The following is an 18,661-nucleotide window of genomic DNA, read 5'->3' on the forward strand; positions in this document are numbered from 1 at the left end:
TTAACATATGATCCTGGAATTAATCCCATAGATGAGGGGAAGTGGAGAAGAAGGAAGCGTCTGACAGAAATTTACCAAAAAGAAAAGTTTGCCACAAAAATGAAAGTTTAACAACAGAAAAGGCTAATATCAGAGAGAAAATTCAACCTGGACATTAAAGGCAGATGAATCATGATTTCTACTACTGACCATGGCCTTAAAATGCTGGTTGTGGTCCAATCTAGAGACCACTAGTTCCTTACAAATACATTAGGAAAGCAGCAGTAGAGATGTGCAAACAGAAACGGACTGTTATGATGCAGTGTCCTTGATTCTGGTGTTTATAATTCCTTCACTAGAATTATCTGACCCAAAATATCTGTGGTGCCACTAAGCTCCAGGTTTATCTCTACTGAATGTTAAACATCTAGTGTTTTGCCTGCTGAAAGGGGAAGGCGTATACAGTTCACATTCAAAGTTCCTCTAGCAAAATTCTGTATCTGGAATGGCCTCTCAGACTCTTGTCTTTTCTGCCTTTTACCTGCTTCCCCCTGGCATTCTACATGGCAATACCAAAAATCTTGATTTCTAATAGTATTAGCCTATTTACTTCTTTGCTTTATTCTATAATATACATAAAATAGCTTTAGAATTACAACTTAATATTACTACCAGTCATAAATCTATGAAGTAGAGTGTAGGTTTTTTTGCAGTCCGTTGTCTCTTTAGAATGTAAGGACACCAGCATACACATACTTGTGTGTTTAGTACAGAGCAGAGCAATTCAAGTAACTTTGAACACAGTCCTCTGTACATCCTTAGTAACATGTAGTCTAGTCTAAAAACAAAAGGGATTGCAAGGAGATCTTGATAATAACTTGATAGACTTTTTTTTATATTTGATTTTAGGGTTGGTTTTTAAAATATTTTTATTACATTTTACTTTATTTTTTTATGGATCACTTTTACTTGGTTCAAAAGTCAGAACAATTTTACAAGGTATATGCAAAGAAATGCTACTCTTATCCTTTTCCTCCACTCTGTTCCCACCATCTCCATAATCAGTATTTTCAGTCTCTGTTTCAATCTTCCTGTATTCCTTTTTTGCAAAAAATAAGAACATGTATATATATATATACATGTTCTTATGTTCCCTTATTTTTTTACAAGGTAATGTACCATATGCACCTCATTTTTTTCACTTAACAATATATCCTGGCAATCATGCCGTATCAGTTTATTGAAATCTGTCTCCTTTTTTCGTTATGAGTGCACAGTTTGTAGCTGTAGCACACTTTGATTTTGTAATGGATGCTTGGATTGTTTCCATTATCTTATTATTACAAATAGTATTATAATGAAGAACACTATGAATGTATTCTTTCATATTTGTGGATGTTACTTTCAAGGCAATTTCCTAGAAGTGACTTTCCTGAGTAAATACATAATTATTATTGTTAAATATTGCCCAGTTCCCTTCACTAGGGTTGGATCACTTTGCATTCCCACCAACATCGTATGAATGTGTTTATTTCCCTGCAGATTTTCCAACAATGTGTTTCCAAAGCTTTTGAATTGTCAGTCTCATGTGAGAAATATCTCTGTATAGCTTTAATCTGCACTTATCTTATTTTGAGTAAATTTTAACATCCTTTCACATATTTAAGAATCATCTGTACATCTCTTTCTGTAGATTGTCTGTTTATGATTTTGTCCATTTTTATATCAGGTTTTGGATTTTATTCTTTTTTACTTTAATTTAACCACTCTTTATATAGTAAGTATATTAATCCTTCGCAGTATGTTGCAGATATTTTACACTAATTTACCAATTGCCTTTTGACTTGCTTATGATGTTTTATACATTGGAAAAACTAAAAACTTAATTTTTATGTAGTCTAATTTATCAAGATTTTCTACTGTTGCTTTGAGATCTTGTTTTGTATCTTTGAGAAGTTCTTTCCAAACCCAGTTATATTTTCTTCTAGTACTTTTTTGCTTGACTTTATTCACACTTAGATTACTGATCTCTTTGGAATTTATTCTGGTCTATGGTGTGATAGAGGGATCTAATTTTGACTTTTCGTTCATTCATTTCTTTTAATTGAAGTATAGTTAATATACTATATTGGTTCCACATACATAGCATAGTGATTTGACAACTGCATACATTACTAAATACAACAAAAAGTGTAGTTATCATAAATTTTATCTTTTTTCAATGACTATCCAGTTGCCCCTCCACCATTTATTTAAGTTAATATTTTCCCATCCTTATCATTTATTATATTTCCATATATACTTGGGTCTATTTTGGAATGCCTAATTTTGTGTATATGTCCATCTATTCATACTATCTATTTTAAAATCATATGCAAGTATTACCCACCACCCTTTCCCTGACTCCATTTCTCTTGAATACTGATTTTTAAAAAGAATGCAGAGTCTATGGGGTTTGGTGACTAATTGAATGTGGAGGTTGAAATAGAGGGAAGTCTCCTGTTTTACTCCCAGACTTCGTTCCTTTTTGCCTTGGGCAGAGTAAGGCTGTTTGCCAATAGGTGCCAGGGAGAGGATGTAAGGAGAGAGTGTCAACAAAGAATGGAAACCTTGAATGACACCAAGTATACACAGAAAGAAGAAACCAAGAAAAGGGCTGAGAATGTACAGTTAAGGAAATGTAAATTAGTTTCCGAAGGTGCCATAACAAATTACCACAAACTGGGTGGCTCGAAACAACAGAAATGTGTTATCTCACAGTTCGGGAGACTAGAGGTCCAAAAATCAAGATGCCAGCAAGTCTGGTCCCTTGGAGGTTCTGAGGGAGAATCTGTTCCACGCCTGTGTCCCAGCTTCAGTGATAGCTGGTGCTCCTTGGCTCCAAGTGTGTCAGCCAGTCTCTGCTTCTGTCATCACGTGACCGTCATCTCTGTATCTTCACATGGGCTTCTTATAAGAGCACCAGTCATTGGATTTATGGCCTACCATAGTTCTAACTAATCATCTTAACTAATGACATCAGCAAAAACCCTGTTCCAAATAAGGTCACAGTTTGAGGTTCTAGGTGGATATGAATGGGGGGCACTAGTCAATCTCATATAAGATGGGAGAAAACCAAGGGGTATAAGCAACATGGAAATCAAGGGGAGACAGTTTCAAGGTTTAGTAGGTTCAGTGCCTTATGGAGGTCAAATGAAACATGTCAAGAGAATCATCTGCTGCCTCTTGCCTGCCACTATCCAACCATCCAAACTGCCTTTCAGTTGCCCAAAACTTCAGAGTGTCCTGTTCTGAGGCCCCGTCCTAGCTGTTCCTATTGCCTAGAATTCTATGCCCACCTGCCTTGGCAGATGCGTGCCATCTCATCCTTCAGTCTCATCTTGGAGCCACACAGTTCATGCTTCACATCCCTCTTAGACAAATGTAAAGCCAGTGCCTCTCACTGTGCTTGGTACACAGTAGATTGTTAACAAGTGTTTGTTGAATGAATGAAGGTACTTCTAAGTAAATGGCATTGTATAAAGCATATTATTCAATAAATGCTCTTTAGTTGTTACCATCATTTTCTATATTTTTCTTCTTAACAATAAATCAAACAGCCTACCTTCTGGTGCCATCTGGTACAGATCTCACTAGCCATATTAGGAGTTCTGCTTGAACCACCCTTGGAGTGTGGACTCTCAAATTGGGTACCTCATTGTTAATTTCTCACCACTAAGATGTAGGTTGAAGTTAATTAACACTCTTATAGTCTATTTCTACTGGTGTATCTTAAAGTAAATAGCAGATGATATAACACTGCGATAAAAAGTATTTTTATTTAACACATGGTGCTTACTATATTTTAGCTACTGTTTTAAGCATTTTACCAATATTAACTTATTTAATCCTCACAGCAACCTAATGATTAGATATGGAATTTGATGGAAAAGGAAACTGAGGCAACAGAGAAGTTAAATCACTTGCCTGAAGTCACGCAGCTGGGAAGACTTGAAGTCGGGATTTAAATCAGGCTAAATGATTGTAGATGGAGTCTGTGCTCTAGGCTGCCTCTCAACATACCTTTAACCTTTCATTAGATGGGCCATTGCCCTTTTCATACAACCTTTTTCTGCAGCAGGAGATGAAAACAGCAGCCTGTAGCCTTCTCCATGCTCCTTACTTACAAACTCCATCTCTGCATCCCACTGCTTACAACACAACACACGCACAACTTCGTAGGAACACACAGCAATGCACACACGCAAGGTGGTCCAAACCAGTTTTAGGAAAGTGTTAAAGTCACTAGCTTAGGCCCAAGTTGGAGTTTCTCATTCTAAGCCCCTCACGAGCAAACCAAAACTTTTACCTAAGCTTCAGTGCTGGGCTCTCTCGGAAAAGGAAGGGCTAGCTCAACCAGTCTGTGCTTGCCTGCTCAGAGCCGGTTACCTGACCCAGCTCCAAGGCTCCCCTTTGTTCCATATCAGGAAAAGAATCTTGGAATAACCAATCTGCTTTTGCCCAGCATGACTTCTTTGTTCCTGCTCAGTTTGGTCTATAAAAACCTCTCTAATTGTACAACTATTTGGAACTCCTTTCTATCTGCTAGAATGGATGCTGCTGAATTCATGAGTCCCTGCATAAAGGTCAATAAGACCTTTAAAATTTACTCAGTTGAATTTTGTTCTTTAACAAAAAGAAAGCATTCTCTTACTTTACCATAACTCGAAAGCAAATTGTGCTAGAAAACCCAAAAACAAAACCAAAAAGAAAGACCTGTTCAATTCATATTACTAATTAGAACCCCTAACTTCAATTGTTTACTTATTATTCTCAGTGAAATTGCAGAGACCCTTATGCTTTATATTTGCATAACAAAACTCATGACAGTAATTATTTTTCCACAAAAAAGGAGTCATTTTATCTATTTTACCTTGCATGCTTGCACCTGAGATGGCATTTTGCAAAAGCTTTATCATCACAAGCCACTGATTAGGATAGAAAATAGAGTGCACTCTGCAGTATTGCTGCTGTGAAACTTAGTACATTGAACTGCTATAGAAAATAGTCCCAGTCATCGAAGCTTTGCTATGAGGTGGTGGAAAACTTCACTCTTGTCAGCAGAAATGATAATTTATAGAAGAACATTTATACAGTTTCAGAAAACACAACGATTAATTTCTACTGGGTATTTGGTTTCATTTGTATAGTATTTTATGGTTTACAAGATGCTTTATGGACATAATGTCATTGGCCTAAGAATAGCTCTGTGGGGTATGCAGGAAGGGCATTCTCATCTCTATAAACACACACACATAACAAAATCAGGCTGGGACAGGCAGACTGACTTGTGCATAGTCTCTTTTTATTTTTATTTATTTATTTATTTAAGTGCATAGTCTCTTGGCTGGGCCATGGCAGAGCTGTCCCCAGAATCCACCCTTCTAACCACAGCCTTTTAGGCAGCCCACAGCTGCTGGCTGAGGACTGTGCTTTAAGGACCTACAGACGCTTTAGGGAATTAGAATGACAGGTGCCTCGGGCAAGTGTTCAGCACTTGGTGGCTGTGCTGTGCATCCTTTATCATTTAGACTGCGGGTGTAAGAGAAAAAGGTCATCAGCAACAAACTGGTTGCTTGTGACCCAAGACCAGGCCTGCTCTCTCTTCACTTTCAGTTAAACCAGGAGGTCGCAACCTGGGCTGCACATTAATTCACGACTGAAAATCCTGAAGCCCCAGGTACAGTCCACACCAGCTGCCTCGGACTCTGGGGTTGAGTCTGGGCATCAGTTTCAAAGCTCCTAAGGTGATTCTGTTATGTAGGTGAGGTCAAGTTCCAAAGAATTAGACAAATATGGCAAATCTCATTTGGTTGAGGCTGGCAAATCTTTATTAAATTGTCAACGCTTGATTTGAACATAACAAAAAACATCAATGATCTGATTGGTCTACAAATTTTTTACTATCATTATATCAATAAAGATCAATTTTTGGAGCAGTCCTGCTCAGCATCACACGTTGCCAGTATTATCTAGTTTAAACCTCTTTTGAGGTAGATATTCTCTTCAATTACACAGGCAGGGAAGCTGAGGCATTTGGCACTTAGTGACATGCCCAAGATCACATAGCTGGTAAGTGGTGGTATTGGAGTTCAAACCCAGGTTGTCTTGATTCTAACACTCAACATACTTCTGAGCAGCCCTGCTCGTATATGAATTATTGGCGTCATGGGCTGGTTCTGTGTTTGTCGACATTCATCTATGTCTTTAGGCCTCTCAAAATTGGTGGTAGCATTGAGACTAGTCAGGTCTTCCTCCTCTCTGCATTTACAGTGTCTTGGGATTCTCTCCAGCCAGGCAGGCTTCTTGAGGGGAGGCCATATTTTTCTAAACCACTCTGTCTTCTATGCTCAGAATAATGCCTGACACCGAGTGGGGCTCATGCACTACTTACTGTTAGAGTGAATGACGCTCTAAGCCACATGGACTATACCTATCTGACAAGTTTACACAGCCATAGTCCTAATAAATTTTTTAATGTCTTGAGAAACTGACACAGTAGAGTTCAGCTGGAAATAAAATGAAATATTTAATCAACTAGATGTCCTTAATGAGTAGCATGAATAAATTTTCCAGGGCATTCTCAAAACATTAAGCAGTTCCTTATAAAACTGTAGACATTTTGAGCTGAAAGATAACTTTAAGAAAAATTTAATAACCCCAGAGTAGTCCCATTTGCAATTCAAAAATTAGGTCCTTCCACTCTTCCTCTCGTTTTTTTTTTCAAAAAATAAGTTGGCCCGCCATGTGGCGAAAGAGGAAATGAATTCTTGTGTTCCTTGGTCTGGAGGGCAATGCTCAGGAGCTCTTTCAAAACCCTACAGAAGTCAAAATGATGTAGGTACAGATATTCAGAAATATAAGTAATGTCTGTTTATAACATTTATTCTAGAATGTATTTAACCAGCATGAACTGCTTCAAAAACTCAAAATATCAATACTGAACAAAATAGATGTAGCCCCACCCAGCCTAATAGCAAGAAGCCTAGTGTTCTCTTTGAAGTGAACCCTCACAAATTGCACAAGTTTGGGTGTAGACTGGCCAGGCCTTCTCAGCCCCTGAGGAGACTGTGTTTACTTCTCTCGGCCACACGGTGTCACTGTTGAAGACCAGTCAGTTCACCTTAATATGCTTCCCATCTGCTGTAAGGAGCCCTCAGCGCGCCGGTCCTCGCAGGGACCACGGAGGCTCTGACGGAGGACGGTGCCTGCCCTCAGGACTTTGCCCTGCGAGCGGGCCCCTACGTGTCTGTCCTTCCAACCCGGCCCTTTTAGTTTCTATAAACCCAGAGCTGGCCCCTGAAACTGAATTGGAATGGATTCCACTGTTTGCAGAATGCCCTCCATCCGTTCTCTCTACTGAGACTGCTGACAAAAAACTCAGAGACTGAGCCATCTCTGAAATAAAAGGGTTCATTGAGATTTTACACATGCTAGCCAAATAAAGGACCGAGTTCTGGGACAGGAAGTTTCTGCTTCACAGCAGCAAGGCCAGTTCTCAGAAACAACCTGTCCACCAGATGCAAGAAAGGGGGCTTTTATAAGGGGTCTTAAGAAAGTTCTTTAAATTTGTCTGGGCTATAGATAAGGAAGGTGGGCTAACATGAAGCGGGGCAAGTCCAGGGATAGGTGGTTAGCACATAGAGAAGGTTCATGGGTTACTCGTTGATGATGGTCAGGTCCTGGGGACCTTCTAGGTAAATGGTGAAATGACTGCATCCAGGAACTTGGAGTTTCTGGTTAGCTACAGCCTGAGGCTATTGACTGATTATCTTCCCTTATCTCTCTCCCTCATTCTTGGGTCCTTATGTCACTTAATTTAGGACATTTCAGAATTCTTCCTTTTCACTGCCAACGGGCAGGGTAGCAGCTTTATCTGCACCACCCATCTCCCCACCCTCCTAACTCCCCAAACAGAAACGGTCTTTATCACCTTTTCTTAGACAATCTAGGTTATTCACCCTTTACTTACATGTATTCTGTGGTTTAAAGGATATGCATCCTTTTAAGGGAAAACCCCGCTCTCCTAGAAGTTCACAAAGTTATTTTCTGTCCTGCACAGAAGGAAAAGTAGCTTGTACTACTCTCATTGAAGTAGTGAAGAGATGCAAGAGAAGATTAACTCCTATGAGGCTAAGATAAAATAATACCAAATATATTTTCATTCTATCATTTTTATTTTTCAATGAAATTACTGATCTGTAATGTGATATTTTTGTGATAGTAAATGTATCCAAACCCCTCACGTTGTTTCATCCTTCCAGTTCTTCCCACCGCAGCCCTGCCCATGTTTTTACCATATTCAGCTTAAATATTATCTGGTCTAATGTCATGCTTATTGAGAAGGGAGTGAACTTGATCAAGTCAGGGGCAAACCTGGGATTAAGGTCTGACTCCTAGTCCAGTGCTTTCTCTGCAACCCTACCTGGCATCTCCATTTCTGGAAATACCACCAGGCTGGAAGGCCAAGAGGCCGGATGGGAGAGAGAGGTGAGTCAAGGTGGATGGTCGGGTTCTCTCAGGGAGCTACCTTTGAGAATTTCATGCGATCTTGGTGAATTTGGCCCATACCAGCCACCTGTAGCCACCCACTGGTACAAACACACGTCCCACGCCCAGACGGTGAAAGGAAAGGATTTTACAATGGTCAGTGGTTCTCACACGTCAGAGTGTTGAGAGTATCAGAGTCACTTGGAAGGTTCATTGACACACAGATGGCTCACGAGGCTTCACTCCCATGTGGGCTAATTTAGCAGGTCTGGAGTGAGGACTGAGAATTTGTGTTTTGATTCAGTTCCCAAGTGATGTTGATGACGCTGGGCCAGGGCCACACTTTGAGACTCTGAACTCCACCTCCTTAATCCAGGTAGCTGACCAGATCCCTTGATTTTCACTGCCCAACTTTATGGATGGGGAGCTCTCTCAAGGACTTAGCTGGGTTAGTCATGAGGCTTACCTGCTTGGTTTCACATCTCTCAAGCGTCATTGTCTTTTACTGCTGTACTGTGCCTTGAAAACTGTTGTTTCACATTTTATCCGCTATTCTAGTTGTCTCAAGTGACAGGGTAAATCTGGTTCATTCTACTCCATCTGGGCTATAAACTGAAGGTGGAGTCAAGAATGTCCATTTTATAGACATTATAAAATATAAAATAAAAAATATTTTATGTTTTATAAGGGCACAAGAGTATCATGTCTAACAGGTGTTAAAATCACTGATATTTTGGGTAGAAATACATATTTAACATACTTATGCTCTGGTCTCTCTGTCAAGGTCTTGGTTAAAACTGCATGTTTGAAAGAAGAATCTAAAACTTCAGAGCCTACAGACTATGTATTTTTCATCTTTGCCTCTCTCATGTGACTTCGCAGAGCACCTACTTACATTCAGTGCTAAAGAAAGAATGTTCCCAGGTACACTTACAGAGCTGTGTTGTGTATATAACGCTTTCTTGGTCTGTGGCTTATGTGACTGTGCATCTGAACTCCCCTGCCACTTTTTCCTGGAGTCTTTTTACATGTTTAATGTTTTCTTGAATAATTTTTTTTCAAAATGCTTCAACTAAAAATTGATTTCAAAACACCTAAGCATTTCAAATTGCTTTACCTTCTTCACAGGTCTTCTTTAACTATGTGATCTGTAACAAATATAAATTCTTATTTTCACTTAGAATATAACCATTTGATTTGTTATCCAAATTCTAAGTAATTTTGTATGACATACATCATTTAATTTTTTATATTTATTTAATTATCTAAAGCAATGTTAGCCAATAGAAATATAATGTGAGCCACATATGGAGTTTTTAATTTTCTAGTACTAAAATTAAAAACATAGAAAGGAATAGGTGAAATTAATTTTAATATTGCATTTAACTTGACTCAATATACCAAATTTGAGTCATTTCAACATTGAATCAGTAAGAATGACATGTTAATAATCTGTTTTATATTCTTTGTTTCATAATAAGACTCCAAAATCCAGTGCATAGCTGGGCGCTGCATCCGGGGAAGTCTCTCCCTGCGCACTAGGTGAAACCTCAGCCCGGTCAGGGGAGGGTTCTTGACTCTGACAGAGAAAAAATTCTCAAACAGGTCGATGAGTGTAGATAAGGAAGGAATTCATTAAAGTGAGAGTAGTAGTGAATGGCAGCAGCCTTGCAGGCAGCAGAGAGCAACAAGGAACAGAGGGAGGAAGGGAAAGTTCACAGAACTCCTGCCCGTCATACTGCACATCCCTTACCAACTTCTGAAGCCAGAGTCACTTGGTGTCCAGTGTCTGTATGAATCTACACGGTATGGAAACTATGCCCCTACCAGCTCAGGATTTGGGGAAGCCACAGAGCATTGGAGGGAGTGAGACTATGTTCTGAGAACTTCCCAAAGACAAAGAAAGGAGATTTGGGGGCAGACTACTAAAGAGCATGACTGTAAGCTGCAGTCCTGTCTGGGTCACCCAGGCAATGGGAACTTGCCAGCCCAAATCAGAGATCTCACTAGCCCTTCCCTACTTGTCTGAAGTAGGACAGTGAGAGTGAAGACCTGTGCTTATGTCTAGAAAATGGAATGAAATAGTGAAGTAACAAAGACGCTTACCTCTGGGAAAGCGCAGAGACACAATGCAGTAAGTTGAGCAGTGATAAGTCTTTATTTAAGGCAAAGTACACACTGGAAGAAATGGGGAAGTAGGCAACCTCAGAGAGGAGCTGAGCTTAAAGGCTTAGGATTCTGCCTTTTAAGGATATCAAGAAACGAGCAAAGCACCAGGGGAGGAGGACATGTAGGTTTGACATGTGGTCTTGAGATGTCTGTCTCCGGTGAGAGACCTTATGTCACCTTTCATTGCAGAATATCTTCTAGATTAAAATATATAAATAAAATAAAAATAAATTAAAATTAAAAATGAATACAATTAAAATAAAAACTAAAAAGGTAACACAAGGAATTTCTTGATCCTGTCCTTCTCCAACATCATTGTCACCCTCAAGCAGCGGGAACATATCCTTTAGGACTGCTTGCCCTGCCTTAAGATAGGGACAGTAGTTGGCTACTTACCATAAAGTATGCTGGGAATCTTACGTCTTAACTCCCTCGTGTTTTAAAATGGAATCTTAGCCTTAAGATGGAGTCCCTTCTGCTCTTACTATATTGTTTGTATCGGCATTTTTCATCATAGGCAGGAAAAATTAATCATGATGCTTGTCCCATGTCCCTGCTCTACCTCAAGTACATATTTAATGTTTATAGCACATTTCAATCAGACTAGTCACTCTTCAACAGCTCAGTAGCCACTTAATGGCTAGTGGCTATCATAGTGGATAAGTTACACCTAAATAATAATTTTGAGGTCATTTTCAGCAACTATAGTAAGTTAATGCTAGGATTTGATTTGTCTGGCATGTTAATAAGCCACATACCAACTACAGTAAATACTCGAATTAACAACAATGCCTTTGGCTATTTTGAAGACTTCTAGCCATGGATCTTATTTTTAATTATAGATTGAAATGGGAAATTCTTTAAAAACATAAGTTCTCTTAATTATCATGTTAGTCAAAGGAAGGCTTCTTTCTGGATTCTTAATCAGCACTGTCTTCTATGTTTCCAGGTACTGAAGTACAAATATAATGCATATGCGGCCCTTTAAAATCAGCACAAGGCAGCCTCCAGCTTCTCAGAATAGTTGACATCGAGTGTCTACTCCACCCCAGCATTTTCACGTACTTTATCTCAGCCATCATTCCTGCTGGACATATGAGGGAACAGAAGCTGAGAGAGTCATTAAGAACCTTGCCTAAGATAACAAAACTAGGAAGTGAAGAAGGCTGGACTCTCCCAGGCTGTCCGTGCTGCTACCCCTCCCACATCTCTGTGCCTTCTCTGAAGAACAGTGGTGCAGCCTGTCTCCTGGCCTTAAACGATACTCACAGCAGAGCAAAAAAGGCAGCCGACTCCTGTGAAAGGTTTCAGTGGCCTCTAAATATGCCTTTTTTCTTTCATCTTGGGAACACAGAGTGTTTCATAAACATTATCTCATTTGTTCTCATAACACCAGACATTTTCAAACAAATGAGTTAATGTTTGCAGAAAGTATTTGAGCTTTGAAGACTATAGGCACAATCTGAAGGTAGAGCATTGTCCCAAAGCCTGAACAGCTGTCACAGAGTCACAGCCTTGGAAAGCTCTCCTATGAAAATGTCAGACTCCCCCAGACATGGAGATGGGGGCAAGAATGGAGGGAGACATGTCGGTCCAAAAAAGCCATCTCCGTTTGGAGATGGAATAAATCTATAGAGCAGAGATGTCAAAGGGATTCTATCAACTGTGGATGCCTGTCTAAGCAGCTGAGTAGAGAAGGATCCTAAAGCTATGTCTGGACTCAGGTCTGGGAATGATTGGTGATTTCTACTATGGATACAGGTGTGGAGAATTTGGAGCATATGTTCCAGGAATTTGCTCCTCCTGCTAGAGATGAGTGATTCTCAACCCTGGTTGCATATTAAAATTGTCTGAAAAGCTTTTAAAAAATTCTAGTATCCAGGTCTTATTCTAGAATAATTGAATCAGAAATTCAGGGAGTGAGGCCTGGTCATCTATATATATTTTAAGTGCAGGTGATTCTAATGGTATCAAAGTCTGAGTTCCACTGCTGTAAGGTATCACCTTCCAGGGCCATGCTTCTCAGCCTTGACTGTACATTGGGATTACACGGGCTATATAAAAATTTACTGATGTCTAGTTTGCATCCTCGTATGTCCTGATTTAATTGAGTGGGGGTGTGGCGTAGACATTGAGAATTTCCAAAGCTATCAGGTGTTTGGGTTTTTTTGCAGACTTCATTTTTAGAGAAGTTGGAGATTTACAAGAAAAATTGAAAACAACTTCTCATACACCCTCTGTCCCCATGCATGTTTAGTTTCCTCCATTATCAATACCCCCACCAGAGTGGTACATTTTTTACAATTGGTGAATCTACATTTATACTTGATAATCATCTAAAGTCTATATTTTACATTAAGGTTCACTCTTGGTGTGTACAGTCTACAGGTTTAGATAACTGTATAGAAGTATGTATCCATAATTATAGTATCATACAAAGTAGTTTCACTGTCTTAAAAATCCTCTGTCCTCTCCGTATTTATTTCCCTCCTTCCCAACTCCAGCAGCCACTGATTTTTTCACTTAGTTTTCCCTTTTCTGACATGTCATATAGTTGGAATTGTAGAGTATATAGCCTTTTGGACTGGCTTCTTTCATTTAATAATATGCATTTAAGGTTCCTCCATGTCTTTTCATAGCCTGATAGCTCATTTGTTTTTAACACGGAATTATATTCCACCATTTGGATGTACCATAGTTTATTTATTCATTCTACTGAAGGACATCTTAGTTGCTTCCAAGTTTTGACAATCATGAGTAAAGCTACCATAAACATTTATGTTAGGTTTTTATGAGACTATCAATTTTCAACTCATTTAGGTAAATGCCAGGACTGAAATTGCTGGATTGTATGGTAAGAATATGCTCCGTTTTCTAAGAAATTGCCAAATCTGTCTTCCAAAGTTGCATTCCCACCAGCAATGAATGAGAGTTCCTGTTGCTTCACATCCTCACAAGTATCTGGTGTTGTCAGAGTTTTGGATTTCGGCTATTTTAATAGATTTGTAGTGCTATCACAATTCTCTAATGACATCTGATGTTGAGCATCTTTCATATGTTTATTTGTCATTTGTGTATCTTCTTTGTCGGGATGTCTGGTCAGGTCTTTTGCCCGTTTTTAAATCATATTGTTTTCTTATTGTTGAGATTTAAGAGTTCTTTATATATTTTGGATAACTATCCTTTATCAGATGTGTCTTTTGCAAATATTTTCTCTCAGTCTGTGACTTGTCTTCTCATTCTCTTGACAGTGTCTTTCATAGAGCAGCAGTTTTTTATTTTAATAAAGTCCAATTTGTAAACTATTTAATTCATAGATTATGCCTTTTGTGTTGCAGCTAAAAAGTCATTGCCATACCCAAGATAATGTGGATTTTCCCCTATATTATCTCTAGGAGTTTTATATTTCTATATCAGTTAGGTCTATGATGCATTTTGAGTTAAATTTAGTGGAGTGTGTAAGGTCCATGTCTGGATCCATTTTTTTTCTTTTTGCTTGTGGATATCCACTCATGCCAGTGCCATTTGTTGAAAAGACTGTCTGTCATTGCTTCATTTGTATTGTCTTTGCTCTTTCATCAGAAATCAGTTGACTATATTTATGAGGGTCATTTCTGAGCTCTCTGTTCTGCTCTATTTATCTATTCATCTATTCTTTTGCCAACACCACACTGTCTTAATTACTATAGCTTTACAGTAAGTCTTGAAGTTAAATAGTATACTCCAACTCTGTTCTTCCTCTTCAGTATTGTGTGGGCTGTTCTGGCTGTTTTGTTCTCCATATAAACTTTGCAATCAGTTTGTTAATATTCACAAGTTACCTTGCTGTGATTTTGAGGGATCGGGAAGAACTAACATCTTGATGTATTGAGTCTATCTATCCATGAATATAGATTTATTTAGTTTTTCCTTGATTTCCCTCATCAGCATTTTATAGTGTTCCCCATATAGATCTTATACATATTTTGTTGCATTTATAGCTAAGTATTTAATTTTTTAGATGGTAATGTAAATGGTATTGTGTTTTCAATTTCAAATTCCATTTGCTCATTGCCAGTATATAAGAAAGAAATTGACTTTTGTATATTAACTTTGCATCCTGCAACTTTACTGTAATCATTTATTAGTCCTCAGAGTTTTTAGTCGATCCTTTTGGATCTTCTATGGAAACAATCATGTTATCTGTGAACAAAGACATTTTATTGCTTTCTTTCTGACGTGATTACCTTTTATACCCTTTTCTTGTCTTTTTGCGTTATCTAGGACTTCCAGTATGGCATTGAAAAGGAGTGGGAAGAGGAGACATAATTGCCTTGTTCTTGATCTTAGCAGGGAAGCTTCTAGTTAATCATCATTAAGTATGACACTAGTTGTAGATCTTTTATAGATATTCTTTATCAACTTGAGGAAGTTCCCTGTAGTCCTAGTTTGATGAGAGTTTTTTTCATGAATGGGCATTGGTCTGCCTATTGGTATAATCAGGTGATTTTTTTGAGTCTGATGTGATGGATTAAATTAAATTGATTTTTAAATGTTGAATAACCTTGCATATGGGGCATAAATTCCACTTGGTTGTAATGTATAATTCCTTTGTTGGATTCAATTTGCTAATATATTGTTGAAGATTTTGCATCTATTTTCATGAAAGATACTGCTCTGTAGTTACCAGGTGATTTTAACATGCCGCACGAGCTAAGAATCCCTGTTCTCAGTGTTGAAAGCAAGAAAAAAGTATGTGAGAAGTTCTTTACATGTTGAGTGGCTAGTGAATCCCAGGGTCCATGATTTATGTGAGAAAGAAGAAAATGATATAAGAATTAATGAGAGTGATAATATAGTGGAACGACTAATCTTTTTATTCATGGGCAAAATAATAATATATTTGATATAAAACTTTATAGTTTACAATGTATTTTCATATAGGATCTACCAATTCATATAGGATTTATCAATTCCAATCACAGTAAGCAGTTAGAGATAATATTATCCCCTCTACTTTACAGATTAAAAAATTGAGGCTCAGAGAGAAAAACTGACTTGTCCGAGTTCAACAGCCATAACCCAAATCTAGCGCTCCTAGGTGAAACAGTTTATGATTCTTCAGCTATTCAACTTTCTGTGGTTCTTCAGTTACTCAAATGTGCTTATCACTCAAATGTGATAAGAGTTCAGTAATCATTTAATTCCCTGTTGCATTAAAATGAGAATGACTTCCAAAGAAAAAAGAAGGAATCTTCAAAAAGGCAAATGGAGAGAACCACCTGCCTCTGGTGTCTGGAAACCTTTTAGTTTGCTTTGCTTTCAGAAGCAGAGCTAATGAGAGAGTGTAAGGTGTGGAGCCATGAAAAGTGTGGTGCTCAGCGAGGAATCAAAGGGGCCTTTGCAGCCCCCCTCATTCTTTCTCTCTGTACTTGAGCCCTGTTCTCCCATCTGGCACATCTCTACAAACCATCAAACCCTAACGTCCTCAGCTGCACAGGGAGCCCTGATGATCTGAACATGAATTCTTCTCTCATTATACAAGATCAGACTCATCATTGCCTCTAGTGTGACGCTTGCCTGGGCCAAAGAAACACCCAGTTGCTCACAGGTTACCTGACTCACCTCTAGCCAAAGACGCTGAAGACTGAGTCACCCAGATTGCCTTTCCAGAAACTAGGTACTAACATGTCATTTCAGTTCTGTCTGTTTACATCTTCAAGCTTTGCCTGCTCTGTATCCACCCCATGTCCTTGTCACCGATACCTCTACAGCTATACAAAAGAGGATGTATGTGCAAATGCAGAGGGAAGTTGCCTCTCAAACTTTGCAGAGCTTTGTAGGTTACACATACTCACATGCTCACATACAAGCACTCCCCATGATAAACAGTGGGACTCAGAAATGGGTTTGGTGGGAGGACTGGTTTGAACCTAAAGAATAAAGGATAAAATGCTTTTATAACTGGGTTATTTATATCTCTGAAATTCTGTTGTCTCACTCAGAGAGTTCTCCCACTCGAAGACCATTACAGCTACAATTTTAACTCCAAAGTTGTGACATTAGAAATCAGGACGTCCCCCAAAACCTAGGAAGCTAGAGTCCTTAAGGGGCATATAACATATTCTCCCAGAGAACTGGAGCAAGATCCACAAGGGTGGTACCCCTGCACACACCTATTCTAGAGCAGAAGATATGGACAAAGCACATCAGAATTCCTGTCCACTAGACAGGCAGCAGCTAATTATATTGAGAACTTTCTTTTGCTCAAAGCTCCCAGTTGTCACTGAAGGACTCCTCTGACCTCTGTCCTCTATTGGCATTTAATGAGTTTTCCATGTTTTTAGTTCTGTGCCTTTCTTCTCATCTGCTGGTCAGTTTCTTTCAAAACCTGCAACCCTGAAGTCTGATAATTAAATAATTTGGGAAATTTTGAGTTAAATGGATTTTTACAAGGTTTCTCAGAGCTTATAGAATGTTAATGTGTGTGGTGAATTTTCGGGAGATTTATATTGTGTGCACTATTTCCCAGACTTTTTCAAGGGCATCTCATAGGACATCTGTTTGGCTTAGATGATGCTAGTGGAGTCTCAGACAGGGACTGCTATCTCTTCCTCTGCTATGGGTTGAATTGTGTCCTCTCAAAAAAGATAAGCTGAAGTCTTAATATGCAATATCTCACAATGTGACCTTATTTGGAAATATGGTCTTCATAGAAGTAATCAAATTAAAATGGGGCCATTAGGGCAGGCCCTAATGCAATAGGACCTGTGTCCTTATGAAAAAGCAAAATTTGGACACAGAAACAGACATAGGCAGAGGAAAGGTGATGTAAAGAGACACAGGGAGAAGGTGGTCTTTGATCAGCCAAGGAATGCCTGAAGCTTTCAGAAGCTAGGAGAGAAGTCTGGAATAGATCCTTCTCTGGTTCCTTCAGTGGCCTGGCTGACAACTTGATATCAGACTTCGGGCCTCCAGAACTGTGAGGCAATAAACTTCTGCTGTACTAACCTATCCAGTTTAGAGTGCTTTGTGATGACAGCCCTAGGAAATGAATGCATTCCCTAGTATCCATTCCTGGGATATAGGAATGGTGGTAGATCAATCAGACTCATTTTCCTCTCTCTGCTTTTTTTAAAAAATACATTTGAAATTTTCCATAATAAGCTTAAAAATAACAAAAATGCCCACTGTAATAGAAGCTAATTTTTAGCCAGGCAAATGGTCTGGTAGAGGTTAGCAAACTCTTTCTGAAAAGAGCAAGATAGTAAATATTTCAGGCCTGTGAGACTATGTTCACTATCAGAACTACTCAGTTCTGCCATCATAGCAGGAAAGCACCATCGACAGTATGTAAACAAATGGACGTGCCTGTGTTCCCATAAAAGTTTATTTACTGAAACAGGCAAAAGACTCAATTGGCCAATGGGTCATAGTTTGCTGACCCCTGATCATTGAGCACCTACTGCATGCTGGGCAGTGTTCTAGAGCTGAGGATACCATAGTGAGCAACATAATCAAGGACTCTGCCTCATGGAGCTTAGAAAACCTTGTTCACAGCTGTGACCTCAGCATCTTGTGCAGTTTAGTGCACACAATGGGAATGCAGTAATATTGAACTGTGAGTGACTGGCAGTTCCTCAGACAGAGAAGATGAGCCCAAACCTTGGGAGTGCTGGGCAGGGGGAAACTCTGAGCCCCCTGAGATGCTAATTAAAGCACAACAAAAGACTCTCCATTGGCAGTTTGATTCCTTAACAAGAAAAAAACAGAAAACCAATACCCATGAGCTCTTACATGCAGCAAAAAACATGTCTAAGAATGATCATAGCAACATGTTTCCTAAGAGGCAAAACTGAAAATAACCCAAATACCCATTGATAAATAGGTAATGGGTAAATAAACTGTAGAATATTCAAACCATGGAATACTGCACAGCAAAGGAAAAGACGGCATGGGTGAATCTCAAAATTACTGTGGACTGAAACCACCTATTCCTCATTCC

Source organism: Manis pentadactyla, chromosome 1 (genome assembly GCF_030020395.1).
Source record: "Manis pentadactyla isolate mManPen7 chromosome 1, mManPen7.hap1, whole genome shotgun sequence".
NCBI lineage: Eukaryota > Metazoa > Chordata > Mammalia > Pholidota > Manidae > Manis > Manis pentadactyla.